The sequence below is a fragment of the Tachysurus vachellii genome, chromosome 11 (assembly GCF_030014155.1).
Source record: "Tachysurus vachellii isolate PV-2020 chromosome 11, HZAU_Pvac_v1, whole genome shotgun sequence".
NCBI classification, from domain to species: Eukaryota; Metazoa; Chordata; class Actinopteri; order Siluriformes; family Bagridae; genus Tachysurus; species Tachysurus vachellii.
The window spans coordinates 9,304,772-9,328,444 of NC_083470.1; the positions used below are offsets into that span (position 1 = coordinate 9,304,772).

Sequence of the window (23,673 nt, forward strand, 5' to 3'; positions counted from 1 at the left end):
TTTTATGTCACCAATCCGTGATATGTTCAGACCAGCATTCTCTCGATAAAATGGCAGGTAGCAGCAAATGAAAACAATCTGTAGTGTTAATTTTGTTTATAACAAACCTTGATAATAAAAAACGACATCTTCCCTAAGGAGATTGAAGTTGTTGCTCTAAGTCCATCATCCGGTTTGGCGCTTCCATTGGCTCTTGGTTTGATGCTCGTCATAGATGACACTGACACTGCCAGAACTTCATCAGAGAAAAAAAATTATTGCAACGATAATTAATCGGCTGTCAATGACCATGTCAATCCAGTGATCAAAGACTACAAATTTTACCCTTGGATTCTAGAAATCATTTAGAATCATTTTCCTATATTTACAAAGCCGTAATGAATTTGTTTAGACCAAGAATAAAACGGACACAAACAGATTTCATATTCAGGCTATTAATTTTTTTTTTATTATGTGATTCCCCATAATGTAAGCTGGTTTGATTTTCAAAAGAAAAAAAAAAAAGAAAAATCCCTCTCGTTCTCACTGGTACTGGTTCTCACAATTATTAAAAACAGGTGAAGAACTCAAACAACAAAATCACCAGCTAACTTACTTTAAATTTGCAAGAACTATAGACTAATACAATAACAGGCTTAAATAAACCCACAACATAAGTCCACTTACACTCACGGACACGCGTTTTATCAACTGGCTAGCTATCCTCCAGACACCAGTCTTTCTCTCATTTCGGCCGTGTGGCGCGCGTGCCCGCTCGCGGTGTGAAGCGCGTCCGCGCTATTCTCCGAGATGCACTTGACGGCCTTTTGTGCAGCGAAATATTATTTTTTTTTGGACGACCGAGTTAAGGCGGTAGGGTTTCCCAGCTTAGGCGGGCCGCCCGAACTGCAAAGTGCTGCGGGAAACCCTGGAAGACTTATTTGCACATTTTTTAAAAGGTTCTAATACATGAAATAAAAACAAACGTGTAAGAACACCAGTTTACAGATCATCTTGCCTTAAGAACGTAAATAACAGGCATATAAATGGACTCCAATGGCGAGAACATGGGCACAGGCTTATAATCATTAAGTGACAAATCTCAGCCCTGCAGTGCTGCTGTTTACTGCACAGCCATAAAGTTGGAAAATATGATTTATAGTAAATAAAAAAAGCTGGGCAGGTCTGCAGGCTGCTATTTGTGCATGTTGGCAAAAAGATAATCTTTCACACAGTCCCATTCAATAGATAAACTACCTACTGGACAGATGCTGCTGATTTAAATCTGGCTGATTTCAGCTATTTCATTAGTAATTAGTATGTAGAACTGATAAGCAATCCTGAAAAACGCTGAAGCTTAGAGAAAAGGGGCAATATTTCACTGATGATAACCCCAGAAAGATCAACATATCACAGTCCACATGGGCAAGTGCTCAGAGGAGAAAAACTACCCAGGGCTACTGTATTCACATCCCACTGGCCTGGGACAAGACATAAACTGCGACCTGATCTGTTTTCTCTATTACTCATGTACATTTACACAGACTGTGATCTAATGCATTCATTTACAACAGGCATTAATGGTTTCTTGTCTAAAAAAACCCATGGAAAATGCTTAAATTGTATACGTATCAGTCCATACAGTGGAAAAGCTAGACAACAGGATGCTGTAGCATGTCATAACGATCAACATCATGCAGATACAGGTCAATAAATAACTTTAATCAGCATCTGCATGGGGAAATCAATGTGGTCTCTGTGACTTTGACCGTAGCATTGTTGTAGGTGTAGAGGCCAGACTATTTCGAGGTTGTTAATAACCACTCTTTACATTTATGCCGAGCCGAAAAGTATCCCGTCAAACCCAGAGGGGGACGGACAACAGCAGAGGATCACATCAAGAGTAAGCCAAGAACATGAATCAGTGATCACAAGATGGACAGTTGAAGACTGGAAAAGATCAGGTTTCTTTGTTAAAACTATATAAATATGGCACAAAACCTCTTCTCTGGCTTCTCTGTAAACATTGTCCTGTACTGTTAACGGTTTTGGCAAATATCCACCAAAACTGAGTATAAACCAAGGAACTAAATTACATTTATTAATCTATAGTAAGTTCTTTACACCGGTCAGGATCTCTTCTGTATCCTGAGTCTCTACTGGGAACAATGAGCACACAGTGGGTACACACACTGAAATCCTGTGATTGTCATTGTGTCTGGATGGGACACCAGTCCCAGTTCAACACTAACCACCAAATAAATCTGTGCTGCAGAGCTGATGGCGATTAGAGTACACACACCTCCAGAGCTGCATGAGATGGGGGTGGTTTGCGTAACCGAATGCGGTGGAATGTTTTCGGGCTACTGATGAGCAGATATGTGAGAAGTCTGTGATTCTGGGCAAGTCCACAATGCTTTAATTCTGCTGTAATTCCTGTACACGCAGTAAGGATGGGTGCGTCATGCGTGTCGTGTGGTTCAGTTAAGCATGGAGAATTTGTTGAAATGTAACTGTGGCCAGTTTCTGTATGTTGCTGAAGATCTGCAGAACATCCATTGAACACACACAGACACAACGCGAGATTTATTTGTGCGAGTCTCGACTCGAATTCTCTCACGGAGCTTAGGTATGTTTGGAGATGTCGGAGACGTGGAATTCAACATCCTTGCAAGTATTTTCTGACGTTCGGTTAGAGCGACATTTACACTGAGGTCGTGTGGTCGGGGGGATGGGGAGGTAATTGTAAGATGAAAGGAATGTTTGCCTGCAGCAGCTCACCACAACCCACCACGGAAATCCACACACAGCTCAGATATACACACATACTTCTCATTTCCCTCTACTTTGATCTCCTTATGACATGGTTAACATTATGAGCAGGAGGAATGTGAAGTAATTAAGATACACAGAGCAGACACACAATTACATAAGGTTGTGGCGGTACATGGAGAGTTCTGTCTATCTGTGTGTGTGTGTGTGTGTGTGTGTGTGTGTGTGTGTATGTGTGTGTTCACATTTGCTTCCCTCCCTCCCTTCCTCAGTAGATCTCTTTCATTCAGTGTTGGTCTCTCTTAATGTCTCAGTACATCTCTTTCTATCTGTCTCTCTCTGTCACACTCCATATCTAAGCATGATTTTCTTTCTCTTTCAAAGTTTCCATATGTCTCTCAAATTCTCAGTAAGTCTCGGTGTTGGTCTCTCTCAATAGGTCAGTGTATCTATCTCCGGGCTTCTCCCCATGTCCAAGCACGTTTTTGTCTCCTACATGACTGTGTGGTTTATATGAAATAGTTGCAATCCTAACGAAGAGGAAAAACAACCGCCGTTCGTCAAAAGCTTACAGAAAGCCACACTGCAGGAGATATCTAAATCCAAATCTACAGGGAGCCCTCATGATGCTTAATCTCAGGAGTGAAAGGAAGCAGAAAATCAGAACTAGCCTGAACTAGGTGAAGATTCTCCACGCTGTATAGTCAAGCCAGAAATACTCTAATTAGACAGCCAAGGGATTCTTTCGAAAAGACACAAACATGGAAATAGATAGATAGAGAGATTTTCTCTGAGGAAAAAAAAAATGCAAAGTAGCTTTTGGACTAATACTAATGCTTTAAAATAAATCACTGATTAAGTTACAGGAACACGCAGTTTGGATCGAGAGCCTTCGTCTTGTTTGCGATTAAGATGAACCTTTGTCACAGTAGGAAGTGTGAACACAGCCTTCCCACTCTCGCCAACACTGTGGCCTTAAACTTTGTCTATAGTGTATGTACGATGTATGCAAATACTTATTAAAATAATAATTAAAACAATAAATAAATGTGACCATAATGACTGTAATTATTGGGTTTCTACAGTGTGTAAACAACCTCAGGCCATATGAGTTAGTTCTAATGGGAAGAACAGCCAAATGTACAGTACTGTGCAAACGTTTTAGGTAGGTGTGAAAAAAATGCTATAAACAAAGAATGCTTTCAAAAATGGAAGTGTTAAACATTTATTTTCATAAATGAACAAAATGCAGGGAATGAACAAAAGAGAAATCTAAATCAAATCAATATTTGGTGTGACCACCCTTTGTCTTCAAAACAGCGGCAATTCTTCTAGGTACACTTGCACAGTTTTTGAAGGAACCCGGCTGGAAGGTGTTCCAAACTTCTTGGAGAACTAACCACAGATCTTTTGTGGATGTAGGCTCTCTCATCCTTCTGTCTCTTCATGTAATCCAGACACACTCGATGATGTTGAGATCAGGGCTCTGTGGGGGTCGTGCCATCACTTTATGCTGGTTTGAAGGCAAAAAGGTAGTAACACCAAATATTGATTTGATTTAGATTTTTCTTTTGTTTGCTTACTTTGCATTTTGTAAATTGACAGAAATAAACACTCATTATTTATATTTCTGAAAGCATTCTTTGTTTACAGCATTTTTCACACCTGCCTAAAACCTTTGCACAGTACTGTACGTGTTCACTAAAAGCTCCGTTGTGTATAAATCTCTAAGAAATAAATGACAGAATATCAGTGAGATCTGAGACTGATCCACACGTGAACAGTAAATTTTATATACAATCATCAAATAAATAAATAAATAAATAAATAAATAAATAAAAACAAACAAACAAACAAACAAACAAAATTATATACAGTTGTATGCAAAACTTTAGGAACCCCTGACAATTTCCATGATTTTGATTATGATTTATAATTTCTGTCTAATTCCTGTCTAATTTCGGTTTGATGCATATTGCACATTTTCTGTTAATCCAATCAACCTCATTTCACTACTGTGTCCTTCAGTTATTCGATAGATTAAAATGAATTTGCTGATTCAAACACCCAAATATTTATAAATGAAAATCATGGAAATTGTCAGGGGTTCCTAAACTTTTGCATATGACTATATAATAAATATATATATATATATATATATATATATATATATATATATATATATATATATATATATATATATATATGTATATATATATATATATATACATATATACACACACACATACTGTATATAAATAAAATTAAAAATGAACAGTGCTCTTAAAATGCCTACACACTTGAAGATTTTGCACTAGTTTTCTTTCTTGCTTCTAAATAAACACCATAGTAACAGTGAAGGGATTCTGAAATACCAAAACACCACAATCTGCTGATCATCTGCATACAGAGCATTTGAGATAAGCATGCACTAATGTGACTAAACAAGGTCCTCGTGTTATCTGCTCAAGCCAATAGGTCTCCATAAGAGATGGAGTAAACACAACACCCCCACTCATGACGCCAGCATACTGACACTGTATTTGACTTTCCTTGGAAGTGGGAAAGATGGAAGGAGAACTTTCGTGTTTGTCTTTGGTTAGCAATGTGAATCAGTTAACTGAAGACCGATTTATATTTACCGCTCTTGTAGGCTTAACAAAAATAATACTCTAAACTGTCCATGGTGCGAGCGTGTGTGAGAATGTTCCCTGCAATAATTTGTCCCCCCGTCTGGGGTGTTCCCCACCTTGTGCCCCGAGTCCACTGGGATACACTTCAGGTTCCCTGCAACCCTACGTAGGATAGAATAAGCTCTGCAGAAAGTACATGGGTGGAATGGATCTATGTTGATTTCACTGAAGTAATGTTCATGATGTGAGCAACCATGCTGATTTGACACATGCTGAACATACAGTAGGATTAAACTGCCCTTGTTCCAGCATTCATCCAGAGATGACGATGAAACCACCCTCGCAAACATACAAGCTTGCATACGTTCTGTGGTGCTGTACTGGCAGGGGTATATTAATACAAGTGCTCCAGTACTGCAGGTGGCGCTATTAAACATTCATGACAATTTCCATGACTACAGGAAGAAGGGATCCCATGGCAGCAAACAGAACATAAACCATAGTGATACAGAAGCTCTCGGAAGTACATAAACAAAGACGTTTATTCCTATCCTTCTCGTTTCCTTTTACAAATAAGCTTCAGGAAGTACACAAAGCCATGAAATAAATGGTATGCAATGCTAGGAATGCTAGCTTGGGTGTGGCTGTCCGAACAGGGTTCGTCTGCACTGCTTGCTCAGCTGACGCATGCACCGTACACATGCACGCATGACATCCGTTTGCTCCTTCATATCGATCACAGATCACTCAGCCATTCGTCGTCTGCATAAAGCCCAAGATCTACACTGCGGAGTCTAAGCACTGAAACGAACATCTAGATTAAAACCACGTTCAAGCAGTCTGAAGATGCCCTGAGGTCAGTAGAAATTTTAAAATCTCAGCTCTGGCCTCCTCACCACTGTTCCCACAGGCTTTAACAAGCCAAAGTGAGGAAAGGAGAATGAAATCACCACCTCCTCTGCCCAGATTTAGCAGAGACTAAAATATACGGATGATCGGCCAATGAGCGGTCTGATGCCATAGCAACACAACGGAATTCATAAGTTCCACCTCGCCCGAAATAAATCGAAAGAAATTAAAAGAATTCTGAAGCAGTATCTGACCTACTTGAATAGATCGAGGTTCTTAGAGAGAAGCAAGAGACAAGGAGAGAGACCCAATTACCCACCTACTTTGCCCCAGGGCCTGTTTCTTCCCCTCCTCCACATGATAAACATGCCAGCAGGGGGGTAATGGACTGAAGCCTTTAGGCACTTGATAGGAGAACTATGCAGGCTAATTCATATATAAAGAATAAGCTGTTTCTAATCACTACCCAACCTTCTCCAGTCAAAACACGGTGCACTACAAAAGTACTAAAGCTTTCACTTTGTACCAATGTTGCTTTCAATGCATTATATGGAATTACACATCATTTATGACTAGTAAACAGATTAAAAACCATACAGTCATTTAATAAATAAAGATGATTGCTGACATGGTCAAGCTTTCTAGTTTATGGGAAAATTTCTTTGGAAAGTCTTTAAGACAAAAGACTTGCTGGATAATTGTTTTAACTAAGAGAGAGAGATCAGAAAAGCTTGTGATGGAACGACAAACAGGACTGACATTATTACAAAACTTAGTTTGTTTATTGAAGTTCCACAACATTAAAGGAAACTCTAACCAGATAAAAAGTACATATTGGGCTTTAATTAATAAAATGCAATAGCAAATTGTGTGGAAAGAGGAATAAAACCCATCAGGATGTGCTGATATAGGACACATCACATCATTCAGTCCTTCACTGCTTTCCTAAAACAGCAAGCCTGATCAAGATTTCTTTCTGAAGTGACAAATGCCCTCACACATACAAGCTTGATTTTCCCAAAGCAAGCAGCTGAGGGAACTGATGGAGCCTTTCAATTTTCTGAATAGGAATCGGGCCAAAACAGGAGTTCTCAGGGCGAGCAACTGGCACTGATTTTATTTCCTGAAGGCTTTCCCTACCCTCTGTGCACAGCTAGCAAGACCAGAGAGCTATTAATATATTCAGAATGAGTCCATTTCTTCAAAAGGTTACCTTAAGGTCTTGAAGATACAGTTTAGCAAAAGTTACAGTGATTATGACAGATTGTTTGGGTCACGAGGGCGTCAAGGGATTTTTGCGAGCCTTGGGGATAATCAGGTGCTAATCTCTCAGTAGCCCTCAGTAGAGTCATGGAGTGGGAGGCTTTGAGCTGCTGTTGGCTTCGTCCACAGTGCGAGTCCATCAAATGTTTCAGAAATGAAATGGTAAAGTTAAGCTCCTGTCTTCTGCTTCCCACGTAATTGTACCACTCTAGAACTTAAAACCCATCACTGATTCCACCGTTGTACCAATTTACCTGTCACGTGTTTACATTTATCACTACTCCAACTTAGAAAAATAATTAAATAAAATAAAAATGCCTTGTTATAGCGCTGAGGTAAGCTCAAAATTCCTCCAATTCCTCATCTGGTGCCAGCTTCACGGAGAAAAAAAACTGCATGTGGGTGAGCTTTGTAACTAGGTTTCAGTAAAAGTAGCACCGAGTGCTGCAATGCCCTATTTTTCAGAGAATTTATTCCTCTATAAACAAGTGATAGTGGAGCCAATCGCAACCTGTGGACAAGAGATGACTCGCTGTGCTTCACCACTGACCTGTTTCACAGACATTAACTGACAGATAAAGAGATAAAAACAGTGTGATTTCCTCAAGAGATTAACTTTGATTAACGTCCGGTATTCCAGCTAAATGTGCAGGATACACATGCTATGTAAATGATCCTACTTCCCACTTCTGAAGTGGTAATTAATATTTATCCTGCTCACATGCTTTGTATCTGGAAAGAATATGGAATGTGAATGACACCAGGTACATTTATGGGTCTTTCCTCTTTTTATTTTAACACTAAACACACTACTCAGTTAGCAAGCTTGCTGACGATACTGGAATTCTAAAATTATCTTGGAGTTTCCGGATCATAATTACGATTCAAGGTGTCGTTTATGTGCAACTTCCTAGGAGGAAAACTATGAGCTAGGAGCTGTGAGACAAAGACACTACAATTCGTCCAATTATCAAGACACGACTACATGAACAATAAACTGGAACACGATTGTCTAGCCTTTAACCAACAAAACAAAACTGAAGAGAAACCAGAGAAGAATAAAACCTCTTGACAACGGTGTGAGTGTCCTGTTCTGAATGAAAAGTTATATTTATGGGAAGTGATGAAAAAGTTTTGAAGGACATTTAGGGCAGTAGATATCAGTCTCTCAGTCACTCACGTGCAAGCTCCACTTCCACTAGTGCCAATACTGATGAGCTTAACACAGGATATATAGCTGAGTCAGAACTCCGCAGTTCAATACGAAAAAAGATGCAAGCCTGTTTGCCTGGCCAGAGATGAAATTTCATCCGCATTTGATTTGATTTACTTCACGAGGGTGTGGGCAGGCCAATAAAATTACAGAGATCACAAAAAGGAATCAGATACTGTAAAGCATGTTGAATAGTATAATATCAGCTATAGCACAAACATGGACCAGTAAACCTATACCAGATCTCAAGTGGTCATGTAACTAGTTCTTTAAAAAAAGTTTTTTTTTCTTCCATGTGATATGCTACAAGTCAAGTGTAGTTTAAATCAGGACATTACCGGTTAGTTTAGACCTGGGTGAGGAATAAGAAAAATGATTCCTGACATATTTCCTGTTCAATGGACATTTCTCACCTTATTTAACCACATTCCATTGTTCCTTAGTTAGAATTTTACATTTAATAGTATTCAAAATAAAATTATTTGAACCTGTTAAATCAACTTGAAACTTGTCACTACATTTACTTGTAAATCTTTGAAAAGAAAAAAAAAAAATCTTAGAAAAGTATTCATAAGTGGGCCATATTGTTTTATGGCAGCTTATGAAAAACTTTTTTAAAGAATCACAAACATTAAATAAATAAATAAATAAATAAATAACCAAAATGCAGAAGTAAAAGAACCAAATAATACATTTAAAGTTGTTATTATTATTATTATTATCATCATCATCATACAAAATGACATATTTACATCATAAATCATTGTTTTAACATTTATGTTGGTTAATGCAAAATTGCCCCTGCAGATTTCTCCCTACTAATTAAAGCTGTCCTGAGCAGTTTTCATCTTTGTGGGAATTACAAATAAACACGATATTACCTTATTTTAATAAAGGCACAAAGGCAGATAATATTAGAGAGCATGATTTGGCTAATTATATACAGTGTCCCAAATCTGCCTACTGTGTGTGTGATGTATTTTACACCCAAATATGTTTTACCCAAGGTAAAGAAATAGCTCATGCTTTGACCTTGTAAGGACTTATGGCTGGTTCCCATGAGGAGGAAACTCTTTTATACAAAAAAAAGAAAAGAATGTTTTCTTTTGGTTGCTAAGGTTAAAATCAGGGTTGGACCTAGACTAACATTAATAATTGTCATAGAAAGGTTCTTACAAGGGTAGTAAGACACACGAGTGTGTGTGTGTGTGTGTGAGAGTGTGTGTGTACACAATGATACTGTTGTGATTTTTTTCTGACAGGAATTTAGGCCACGCTGCCTTACCGATATGATGTGGGGAAAAACAAGAAAACTAAACAAACCCGAGCTTCTGCATTCCTACAGCACAGGAACCGGTTCTAGAGGTCAGTGTAAACTTCATCCAAACATCATCTCGGATCAGTCGAACAACTTCTCAAATGAAGCATTTGTTATATAGCATAATGTTCAGATGTAGCCCGTGACCCGGATACCTGCTCTACAGGTTAATAACTCCATGTAATATTTACACGCCAATGCGCATGCGTCAAACTTCATGTAATCTGAAGTTGTTCAACACGTTTATTTCAAGCTACACCACTTTAACTGAAACTTCTGGATGGCAGATTACAACGTATACTGCTACAACTATTACTGCTAGAGTTGCCATACGATTATAAGATTATCCGAGTATGGAGTGAATTATTGTGTCCTCCGAAGCAATGTGGTGTTTTTTTTTTCAACAAGTCGCACTGAAGACGGTAAAGGAAACGGCAACGCGCGCGCGCGCGCACGAGCGTAACCCAGAGTCTTATGAACTGAAAACAGGTGGTTTATTCAAACACGCCTCAACTCCGCGTCTGCTGTCTCTGTGTTTCAGTTCAGCGTTATAAATGAAGCCAGTTTGTTACCTAATGTGAGAGGCACGCAGGTCGGTAAAGGAACAGTCAAGTTGCTGTACAAACAAGACGCAGAATGCAAAAAGCCACCACCTACTTTTCCCCTTGGCAAAGTGTGAGCTCTGCTCCACAAAGCCACGCGCAAATGTAAACGCCACAAGCAAACAAATAAGACGATTGTCATTCACATTCGTCTTACCTCTTTCTAAAGTCGTTTCTTAAAGCGGAGTTCCTTAATTTTCCCACCGTTCTGCCCAGACAAGCTTTGGCGCAGTGGGTTTAAATGTGTACGCTGCGCTTAAGGAGCTGAAGGCTGAGGTTTGTCCCCGCCCACATACCGAGCGGAGACGCCTCGAGCTGCTCGCTCCAGATTCCTATTGGTTGAGAGGGCAGAGCCTTCTTTCGAATCCCTCAGAGACACGCCCCCTCTACTGTTAGAACGGAATGACATCATTGGCACTGAAATTGTAGCGAGCTGGTGTGTGTGTGTGTGTGTGTGTGTGTGTGTGTGTGTGTGTGTGTGTGTGTGTGTGTGTGTGTGTGTGTGTGAGAATCGTTAATATTCGATAATGTCTCTAATTGGTGCAGATTTTGGGTCTTATATAGACATAAGTCTATAACTTATACAGTGACTGTCACTGATTACAGTCAATACAATCAGTAAATAACAGCATTTAAACTGTTTAAACTGGAAGTAGACCTGACAGAAGGACATGGCTGGCTGATGTGGCATATCTACTTATTTACTGCATTAATAATTATGTCATTATCTTCATATTCATGGTAAGACAAATGTGTGTGTCAACTGCAGTAAAGCTTCTGATTGGTGCAGATATAGGGCCCTTAATTACAGTAGAGTATATGACTATAGAATAAATACATCCCTGATCACAATTCCACTGATCTGTATAATGGAAATTGCAACAACATAAACAGGTGATATCAGAGACAAACTCATGATCCTAAACCTGGTTGCTGTGGTAAAGTGTGGTAACGCTTATCCAGTTACAAAATTTACAAGAAATGCAATAAGCTAAAAAATTATTTGAATTGTTCCCTAGACCAGCTCAACCCCTCCGATTTAATATTTTATTAGCATTTTATTACATATCAACACCTGTTTACGGTTCAACTGCAACCTTATGACAAAATTAAAGACACCAAGACTGCCAAAAGACTGAGGTGATAACCAGGCTTTTGTTCCAAGGGAAACGTAAGTTTCAAGGATTTTATTCTATATAGAATGGTGTGTGTGTGTGTGTGTGTGTGTGTGTGTGTGTGTGTGTGTGTGTGTGTGTGAGTGTCATGTGAAGGATATATATTCAGGACAGTTATTTTCTAGGTAAAACCAGTTAAAGCTGTCACTTTATCCACCATGAGAATGTAGAGACAAGAATGTAGGACATACAGTATATATTATATAATATACTACCAAATATAAAGATATTAATAAATATGCACTTGTCTTGGCTGTTTCCAGAGGTGCGCATATGTAGTCCTGTGTAGATCTATATAGTCTTAGTTAGTTCTGTGTAGTCTCACATAGTGCTGTGATGTCTTATGTAGCACCATTGTCATTGAGGAACATAGTTTTGTCTCACTGTGAACTGTGCCGTGATTAAATTCTGTAAATGGTTAAACTCGACTTGACATTTTTCGGATTGAACAGATGTGTGTCTCAACAATAGGAGGATTATTATTTTGTTTTTTAGTTATACTTTTTACTCGCCAGCTTCAGGGACTGGGATCCCTCAGGATGAAACCGAAAAAGTCACACAAGTGAAAGTTTTTTCTTTCATGTGGAACTTTGAAGAGCAGCTCACTGAAGCTTGTGGGGATGGATGTCCAGGTTTCAGAAAGATTCTTACCCCAAATATATCTAAAAAACAAAATGCACAAGAAGACTTGAAACTAGCTCTAAATTTTAATGCATATAGAGAAATAGAGATGTATTTTATGTATTTTTGAGTTAAGCAAGTTAACAGTGGTGCACATATCTGATTTGCAGTCATTTAAAATAAAAAAAAAAAATTAAAAATAATAGAAAAAAACTTGATAGTCACAGGAGATATTTGGTTTGAGCCCAACCAAAACTCTGCATCTATGAGCTAAAAAATAACATGAAAAACACTGTACAAACAATAGAAATATGCTTTCATATATTGAGCCACACTGTGCACAGGGCAACGTCTCTCTGCTGGGTCTCCAAAAATAATCATATAATGAATTTTTAACAGAAATATTTTTAGAAAATTTAATGACCATTATAAAGAAATGCAGCTTAAAAGTCACAAGTGCTGACTTACAGAAACACAGAAAAAGCAATCCAGCTTTAATGTAGATTCTGATAACATGTAAAAACGCGAAAAAAAAAAACTTAAAGCAAGTCAAGTAAATCTGATAAAATGTTATTAGGTGGTCGTTTTTGTCTGGCTGTAACCTAAATAACAGATTCTTGGATTGGGAAGGAATTTAACGACTTGAAACTTTCAATGGTTCCAGTACTTTCCGAAAGGATTTACTGTATAGTAATAATATCTTGTATCTACTATATCTACTTATACAAGAGATAATGAGCTTGTAGCTTTTTTGTAAGTGTCCCATAAAGGATGTTGCTTAGGGCATCCTTAGGTTCAGAAATAATTTGTATGTACAGTACGAGACTCATTCTGAAGACACATATGGTAGACCACTGTGACTTTAGTAACTACTGACTGGTATTTCTCTTTTTTCAGTTGTTCCACTTTCTCTCTCAGAACTAGCTTCAAACAATCTAGCTTCAAACCGATAGACTCTATAAAAATCTGTTTTGTAGAATGACTGAGAAGATTCATGCTGCCAGTCCTGATCCTCCTGGACCTCTCTGCAGATTCTGAGGCAATTAGACGCAGTATTCTCTCATCCATCATTACCAGCCTTGGAATCCCTGCTCAGCACAGCAGTGGTTTACTTCCTATCTGAAGGGGTAGTTATATAAGGTGAGATGCTTTGGCCTCACTTGGCTGAATGGCAATCCAAGTCGTACTGAACTGCTGTATATTCCTGGAAATTCTCTCTCAAGGCTCCTTCCTAAAATGTATGAATGCTTCAAGGATTCAACAAGTGTTTGTTCAGTCCCTCATAATCTCAAGACCTTGTAACTGCTCCTTGCTCCTGGGTGGTCTCAGAACACCTCCTGTTCATCTTGTGATCACTCTTTTGAATTGACTCATGTCAACTCACTGTTGTGTTCTCCTTCAGTGGTGTCCTCTAACTTCTTGCATTTGATTTAAAACCCAGATGCTTACCTGCAAGGCTAAATTTGTGCCCACAACTGATAGCCAGATCCTGCATCATTCTTTGAGCACATTCTTTAAGCTCAAAAACAAGCTACAAGATGTCAGCTGCCTTTAAAGTTAAAGGAAAGGCAAGCACCAAGACTCTTTATTGCATTAACACTTAATGGTGTAGTGAGACTTCTGCTGGCTGTGGAATCAAGTGAGTCCCTTTCTGGAAGAAACAGTACTCGTGCACATTTAAAATGCTTTATACATCAACACTTTTGAATGGTTATTTTTCTGGACCGACTCTTACGGTAGTTCTTACAGCAAGTTTTATTAAGGTGCGTTTTCTAATATTTACGTTTCTGGTTTATTTGTCATGTGTACACAATTTCAAGGACATTTGTACATTGAAATGCATGCACAGAGTTAGGTACTCTGTAGAAGTGCAATAAATAAATTATATATAAGAAGATGGGGGGGAAGGAGAAGAAGATTATATGTGATTAGATGTATATTATTGTCAAGTCATGTCAAGAAGGTTTTTGCACTGTTGCAGTACACAGTGAAATGAGACAACGTTTCTCCAGGACCTACTACATAAAACAAAGTTAAAGCTAAGGATTTAGTCACATGCAGGGAGTAAACAGTGCTTGTCAGAGGTTCATGCAGCGCTTTTCATATTGCTGTATGTTACTGTACTTGGCAGCCTTCCTGGTAAGTTTTTGTAATTAACAAACTTGGTACCAAATTACCAAATTTTGGAGAGACATCCTGTTCTTGTTGATGTCACCGTGGTGCGTCATTTTCTCTGTTGTCAGTGATAGCCTTTACAGTGTTTCATGATACTATCTAGTTTTAGAATTTTTTTTACACCCCTCTCTGGATCAATATCTTTCAGCAAATCAGATACTATGTAAGCTCTTTGAGGACCACTGCTTCAGCAGTTGGACGAAACCAAGAAGATGTGATCCTGTAATATCGTACAGAAACAGATGATCTTTATTTGGGGTTTAATCAGAATAATTTCATTAATGACAGCTGTATTATAAGCCACATTATAGCCCAATTATAAAAGGATGGGCTCACTTATGCAACCAGGTTTTTTAAACTCTTATTCTTTCAAATTTTTTCTAAAATGTTTAATTTACTTTTTCAGATTATTTTAAAATCTTTTATTTATTACATTATTTCAAGTAACTATTATTTTAGATTCAGGGTGTAAGAAAGTAATTACATGATTTATCTTGATTTATATATATATATATATATATATATATATATATATATATATATATATATATATATACTTTATTACGAATGAAAAAAGCTGCGATTTTAACAGGGTGTGCACTTTTTTATATTCATCGTGTTATTTAGGTAAAGTAATTAGAAAAAGTGCAGATTTAGTAGCTAAGCAGACATCTATTGACACAGAGGAGTAATGTTATGTTACGCTGTTACTGTTTCTATAGCAACAACTCACAAAGGTAGTTGTATGACAGATGCTCCACATGAATGGATGAAAAATGTGTAACTGTTGATATCATTTATTTATTTATTTATTTATTGCCATTTTTTGGAAGGAGTCTTCGGTGCCAGCAATTTGTACAGGATGCACAGCACTTTGTACAATTGCCACTCTGACTTAAACTTTTATGACACAGCAGTTTTCAATACTGAGGGTTCAGCAGTTATAGTACTGGTAATGAGCTACACATCATAAGAGAGGCAGAACGAGTGGCCAGTAAGCGATTGACCATAAATTATAGCCATTGACATAAATTATAACAGAAACGATTTTTTTTTTTTACATTTTTTTAACATTATAAATGAAATAATTGACATCATTCTCTAATTAATATGAAATTTATAATGGTGGCAAATCGTCGTGTTATAAGAGGAATAAAACACTTAGGTTTATGCTGCTGAATAATAATGAATCTTAGCATCCACTTTGCTTAGGGCCACATTCATATCACCCCATTGTTGAATATTTTCCTACAACATCACACCTATGATACAGTATGTCTTATTTATTATTTGTTTTGTTATGAATCTACATGTCTTGTATTCTTACCATATTTCTCACAGTGCCTTAGCTAATTCTTAATATCTACTTCAGTCTTGAGTACTAGTGATCCTCTGTTAGTACTAACCCTAGCCTAGATTATCAGTGTATCCCACATGTTCCAGAGCTTGTAAGTAAACCTTCATAATTAATTATCCCCATCCCCATGCCTTTCATAAACACAATAGACCACATAAAATAATATATAAAAAATATGCTTCACAAATACATTCAAAAGACTCAAGCATGCCTAACATAATCATGTCAGTGTTTATGCTGGTGCATTTAAAAAATACAGATTGCTTTATATAGAGTTACAGCTAGATTCCAAGCCTTAGGGCTCCTGTTCTTATAAAACCAATAAGAATTTGTCATCCGAGTAGCACTGGCCCAAAAACACTCCCATCACTGGGTAAAAGAGGAACGGATATGTGGATACATACAGTATGTGGGCGGGATCCACTTGAAAACATGTTTATATTCACGCAGTACTCTTTCTTTCTATCTGCAACTTTGGCAGTTGCCATAGTGATGAGGGCTGGTGTATGCTAATGCATGACCATATCCTAGATACAAAGATATATTTTGTGTTTTCAGCTGCATTGAATATTACAGGGAGTAATTACACCACTGTGTAAACAGGTTTAATGACTTCGTGGAATTTTCTATATTTTAAATGCATTGAAAATTAGAGGAAATCTGGTGGGCAAGGAAACAACAAGGCCAGCACTTTGTATTAGGGGTTTGGTCTTACTATAGTAGAAACAGTTAACATTGTGTTGTAACATTAGAAATTATTAGTGCATTTTTTGGATTAACAGCTAAAAGCAATCAAAAAAGACGTTAACTTTATGTATTGTATATAGATATCTAAAAACACAAGTTCTTATACACTAAATTTTTCATATTAGTTTTGTGACTGATGTTCCAACATGTTGGTTAGTTTACATGTGACTTTCTTAACCTGTAAATAAATTCACAGGCTTTAATATCCCCTGTCAAAAATGTTTTCAAATGTGTAAATGATATCAAATTAGATACAGTTCTCTTTTCTGCCCGTAGCTCTGCTCTGTGGCTGTGACATATTGACGTATTGCATCATGAGTGACAGTAGTGTAAAAGTGTGTAAAAAAAAGTGTAAAAGTCTGTAAAATTGACTTAGTGGTGTTTCCACAGTGTTTTGCTTAGTCATTGCATGCTGGTGTTTTTTGTATATGTATCAAAAGTATTGTTGAAATGTAGTTCCCTCCTTTGTTGTAGTAATAATCTCCACTCCTCTGGGAAGGATTTCTACTAGATTTTGGAGTGTAGCTGTGGAGATTTGCCCATTCAACCACAAGAACATTAGGGAGGTCAGGAACTGATGCTGTATGCGAAAGCCTTGTATGCAGGAAGCATTCCAAGTGATCCAGTGGGGTTGAGATCAGAATCTTTGCAAGCTCCTTGAGTTCTTTTTCTTCACTTCATAAACTGTCTGTGTCCAGGTTGATAACTGAGGCCGGTTTTCTTGGCATTTCAATGTTCCCACATGCGAACACAAAAATGGAGCATCAATTTGCTTATGCTGTGACACATAAAGGGTGAGTGAGCAGGAAAAAAAGAAAGACTTTAGTTTCTATGGTTGGGGTTAAAGGGTTAACTGATGACAGAAGAATAATTCAGGTAGCCTTTCAATCAACTGTACCAAATAAGAACCCACCCTACCTTTCACATGGAAGATAAAAAAGAAATATTACCACAACTTATATTACTGCAGCTACAGCTACAACTGAAATCCCCAACAATACCAAAGCTACAGATAATAGAATATTATGAAAATTAGTTGACCGGGGCTTTGATACATGACTCAGTTGACTCATCCTGTATTATTGTCAAGCCTACGCCACAAACACCACAAGCAACCTTTGATCAGGTTTCTACATATTAACAAAGTAGGCGATGAATCACCACAGTGAATCTAATTGTGCCAAAGTGCCATCGGTGGGAATGCTGGCATCTGCAAGGTGAGATAACACACTGTCTAAAGCAGTTACATTTTTGTCTTCTAGTATAGGTTTTAAAAATGGAAATTCTGGCTCTTTTCAAGCAAAGCAAATCAGTTTAGCTCACCAATAAGCGTTGGCGCTTTCAACTCCCAAATGGTTCCTTGGCAATTTTACTCTAATCTTACTCTAATCTTTACTACCAACATAATATTTTGCATAAAATTAAATGTCTGTGATGAACTAGCAATTCAGGTTTTACACACCACATGGTTTTCCACTGTGACACTGATCTTCAGGATAAAGCACATAAATGAAATGAGCAAGGTGCTACATATTGCCATTACAGCAGTATAGCTGTTCCTATGCCAACGTTAACGTAATCATACTCACTGTGTCTGTACCAATTACATTTGAAAAAGAAAAAATAAACAACCTACCATGATTATAAATATAATAAAATTATTTTGCAGTCAATGACTTCCTAAAGATTGGAACCCATGGAAATCTCCAGATGCTGAATTTCTTCCCTTGAAATGTTTGGCAGACCTTTACTGCAGCCACCTTTGGTTGCTGCTTATTTTTGATGTTTTTGTCTACAGGTTTGTCCTCAGAAAATGAAAACCATGCTCAATTGGATTGAGGTCAGGTGACTGATTTGGCTATTTGAGAGCATTGTATTTCTTTGCCTTTAGAAATATTTGTGTTACGCCCCGTCTAGGGGTGAAGGCGAAACATGAAAGGGAATGAGAAACCAGGGGTAACTGAAAGAACAATAGTTTAATGAGAAAACCCAGTGTACAGGTGGGGGTGTGACTTCAGGAGCCGACAAGGCCAAAATAACAAACAAATCAGCTAATTATTGCACCCTTTAACTTCCCTACTAAACAAAAAAAAAAGAAAATACAAATCACTTCCCTAACTCCCTGAACAAAACACAATCAAAAAAGGTACAAACAAAATGGCATCGGTCTCCCTACCTCCCCAAGAATACTATGTACAACTATATACAGATAAGCAAACAAGTCCAAACAAGGGCAATCCAGAATCAAAGTCAAAAAGAACAGGCAGGAGTCAGTATTAACAGGAAATGCTAAGCATACAAATATAACAAACAATTCACAAAACTAATTAGCAGCAAACAAATAACGCCAGCAAATGAGGCAAAAAAAAGTTAAACAGGAAGTGGTGGTGGAGGCTTTTATAGGCCACAGGGAGTCAGCTGACCAGCAGGGCGTGGCACCAGGTAAACCTCAGGAACCAATCAGGGTTTATCCTGCACAGAAACACAAACACCTCCCCAAAACAGAAAACAAATAGAAAAGGACGTAACATTTGGGTTGCATTCACCTTTTATTACCCATCTATACTGTGAAGCACCGTCTTTTTGTCTGAATCTGAGCAGAACATTCAGCTTTATTGTATACATTTCAGGATTCGTCCTGCTACTTTTATTGACAGTCTGATCAAAAATTAACACCTATGATTCGGTTCTATTGGCAGCTCTATACAGTATGGCCATGCTATAACACTGACCATGTTTGGCGGATACAGCGTTTAGCAGACACCCTTATCCAGAGTGGCTTATAATTTATACAACTGAGCAATTGAGGGTTAAGGGCTTTGCTCAGGGGCCCAGCAGTTTGGTGGACCTGGGATTCGAACTCATGACCTTCCGGTCAATAGTCCAACACCTTAAACAGTACGCCATAGAATACTTTGGATCATGAACCTTTCATTTCCTTCTCCATACTCTTCTCCTCCTATCATGTTGATACAGGTAAATCTTGGTTTCATCTTTCCAAAGAATCATATTAAGAATCTTTTCAGAATTAAAAGAATATTTTAATCCAGTAAAATCTTTTTAAAGATGTTTTAGTCTAATCTGTCCTTTCTGTTCTTGAGTGTTACTAGTGTGATCTTGCGGGAAACCCTCTGTATTTACAACCATGAATGCATCTCATGATGTTGGGAACGAGTTTTTCTTACCAAAGATAGAATTAAACGACTATTTGCCCATTAACTCTTAATTAGAAGCTACTAAGGCCATACCTCAATTTCTGACATCTTCCAGACTGTTTAAATGCTAAAATTATTGTGAACAAATCAAAGGCCTTAACTGACTTGCCAATAGAAACGAAGGGTGACGTGAAATGTGTGCAGTTGTAAAAAAAAAAAAAAAAAAAAAAACTGACATGAAATCCTAAATGTAGGTAAACCTTTGGTCTCAATTGTCCCTGTACTACATCACAACCACATTGAACTGATTATTAGTAGATTTGCTTCTACAATTTTATTCTGTGCCAGACAACTCAGTCACTCAGTTCTTATACTGTATAAGAACTTCATTTATATACGAAAGTATATTAAAGATTTGAAGGACATTGCAGCAGATTTTATAGACAGAGTCCCACTGGGCCCATTGCTAACAATATCCTCCATTAAAGTAGAATTATGTCCTCATCACATTAAAATATCTCACTCATATCTCTGGATTTTAATGAGTCACTTTAGGTTGGTGGAAAGCCTTGGGTTTACTATAGTCTCCTACAGAGTAATCAGACAAGAGAGCTCAGATTATAACTTCAGCTGCTTCAGAGGAGTCGTAGGTTTGGTGTGGGAACAGTTCGTTAGATGGTGGAGAAAAAAAAACTTGCCTTTGATTCTCTTTGCCTGGAGAGCTACAATGATGAATATTTGATGTGTTGATAGTGGAAGTTTGAGAAAACATGGTGATCATTTTGCTGGCTGATAAAAGCAGACTCTCACTCTGGACAATACCTCACTTCATTCCCACGCTCACAAATGATGTAGATTTTGGGAAACACTGTCATCTAGAGGTCAGTCCTAGACAGTACAAGTCTCTCAGTTAATAAGGCAATAGATTACATAATATCTGTTGAGTATTTTAAAAAGCATTGATTAATCTTCTGGACAAATTTGAATCACTCATGATTGTGTTTGATGATTATGTTACTTACATGTGAGCATAAGAATAAGTCAGTATTCTGCTTATGTTTCATTTAAATGAGCCCAAATTTTAAACGATTTCATTTTAGAATAATAACTACTTTTATATGGATTTGTATTAAAAAAACATTTTACAGAAAGAAAAAAGTTTAAATAGGCATTCTTTACAGCATTAACTCACTAACTAAGATCTCTAGAAACACCAACCACCTTTTTTGTTGTTGTTATTTTATTTATTTTTTTTATTATTATTATTTTTTAACTTCACTCGCTAAATGGCTGGTGTTCTGAAATTCCAAACAGCAGCATTAAGTATATTTAGCTGAACAAATAAGCCAAATATGTAACAAGGCATTACTTTGAATTATTAATATTTTAATAAAACTGATGATCTAATAAATGGCCAGCATAGTGATTCAGTGAAGACTGTTTTTGACTATCAATCAATCAATCAATCAATCAATCAGATTTTATTTATAGAGCACCTTACAACAGCCAAAAGGAGCACAAGGTGCTTTCCAGTGAAACAACAATAAAAAATAAAATCAATAAGAACACAATGAACATGTAAGCTTGTATGAATAAATGAGTTTTCAACTGCGATTTAAAAACACTCAGCACAGTGATGGATCGTAAGTGTGCTGGAAGTGCGTTCCACAGCTTTGGTCCCTTGATGGCAAATGACCGGCCTCCAAACTTCTCATACTGTATTTGTATTTGGGAGTGACCAGAGAGGTATGTCCAGAGGAGCGGGGGGAGACTATGTGGATATAGGTTTGATCCTAAGTTTGGGTTACTGTTTATGTGGAGTTTTGCATGTTCTCCTCGTGTGGGTTCTTCTGGATTTAACGTTTTCCTCCCATCCTAAAATTGCCGCTATGTGGTATGACAATAAATTGCCCCTAAGTTGAACTAATGTGTGAATGAATGTGTGTGAATGTGTGTGCAAGTTGATGGGTTCTGGTTACTGAACATGAATAAATGAATGCAAAAGAATATGCCATATCAATAACTCATGTAGGTCTCATCTTGTCCAGGATAAGATAAAATGCACACTGGTTCTCCTGAACAATGTAACCATATACAGGGTCTCTCTGTTCATTTTTGCTTGTGTTTTAGGGTGAAAATGATAAAGAATGGTGACAGAGTCTGCACTAATATTTGTACATTCAGCACAGTTAGTCTTTTGAAACTGAACGTTTTTATTTGCAAAACATCATGAATACATTCCTGTCTTTTGTCATAAAGACAAAAGTTTCTGGGTAAAGTTTTGGTTATTGCTAAAAAATCTTTTACATTTTTTTATGGATTTTGTTAGCAATTTATTGAGAACACGTCATGCTTTGTCTGAGAATCTTGCACCTGCTCACCTGCTCTATAGAAACTCGAATGGATGTTCAGTTGTTAGAATTTATAACAGTTTCCTATTTTTGTCTATTGGGTGTCATTATCACTGTAATTTCTTCCATTCACTTGCTGATGAAAAAAACAACATGACACTCTTCAAACAAATAAATGAAATTCAACACCACCTCCTAAACCAGCTGGCAATGATTCGAAGTTACGTAATGTGGCTGTTCAATACAGAGACGAGTGTGTCGGCACTGATCCTTGGCAAACAATTTGTCATAAAATATTATCATTGTATCAGAAATTCAACAAATTACGGATGCACTGAAAGAGTGCATTGAAAGTATTACAAAATTCACTCAGTACTCCTGGGTTTCATCCGTGTCCAAGCAGGAATGGGAATGTGTCGGTTTGTAATGGATGCTTTTTTTTTTCACAGTGGGATATTTTGACTTCAAAGGTATGTATAAAAAATGGTATGCTCCATCCTATGTGAGCAATACATACAAATAAAAACATATATAATGTACAAAACATACACATCGACGTTTGGAGAAAGTAGCACACTGCAGGCAAGAGTAAGAGTAAAAAGGTTCACAATTTATTTGTGCTGCTGTGCAAGAGGATCCAATGCTCCTTGTGATACATGAGTAAGGCCCCGAAAATTCATTACACTGAGTATTTATAATCATTATTGAACACCAAACCAAAGAAAGGAAAACATTGTCAATCATTGGCCACATTAAAATGTCTGATCAACTCCTGATAACCTTATCAAGGTCTGCCTAAGCCGATTCTTAGTCGTGAGTCTCACCATCTCATCTTCAGAACATTCTGTCCTTCTAATATTTTGCAACGTAACATCTCTGGTCACAACTAAATTACTAGTCGCAAACGGCTTCTATTCACATACACAGAAGGTCAGAACTTTGCAAACAACTTCCTGCAACAGACTTGATGCTTCCTGGCATGATTTTTGTTTTATAATCAACAGGTTTGCTTTAAGTAACTGATAAATTCATCAACTGCAGTGTCTTCTCATCTGAGCATCTGAGTAGCAAGTATTTTTGAAAGCTTTATACAAAATCTATTTATAACATACTGTATAATAAATGGAGATAGATGGAGCTGCCAGGTAAGAGGTCAAGAGGCCAAAGAGGAGGCCAAAGTGGAGATACAGTATATGGATGTGTTGAAAGAGGACATGAAGTTAATTGGTGCAAGAGTAGAAGATGCTGCAGATAGAGCTAGGTGGAAACTGATGATTCGCTGTGGCGACCCCTAACGGGAAAAGCCGAATGTAGAAGCAGAAGAAGAATAAAAGCTCCAACAGCCAATTGCCAAGTCAACTGACATTATTGATAGATATATCATTCATTTAAACAGACATTCAATTGCTTATTTACATTCAAACTGCTTGTTTTTTCTGGCAATTTGGAGGAAACCAGAAAAC

The 23,673-nt window shown here is 37.5% G+C and overlaps 1 protein-coding gene across 1 annotated transcript in view; it reads right to left on the minus strand.

Moving 5' to 3' along the window:
- Positions 1-10,938, minus strand: part of rhocb (ras homolog family member Cb) — a 31,515-nt gene extending 20,577 nt beyond the window's left edge. The window contains exon 1 of the mRNA XM_060881053.1: positions 10,787-10,938. The gene's annotated coding sequence lies outside the window, so the exon portion shown is untranslated. The remainder of the gene's footprint in view (positions 1-10,786) is intronic.
- Positions 10,939-23,673: the final 12,735 nt, after the last annotated feature.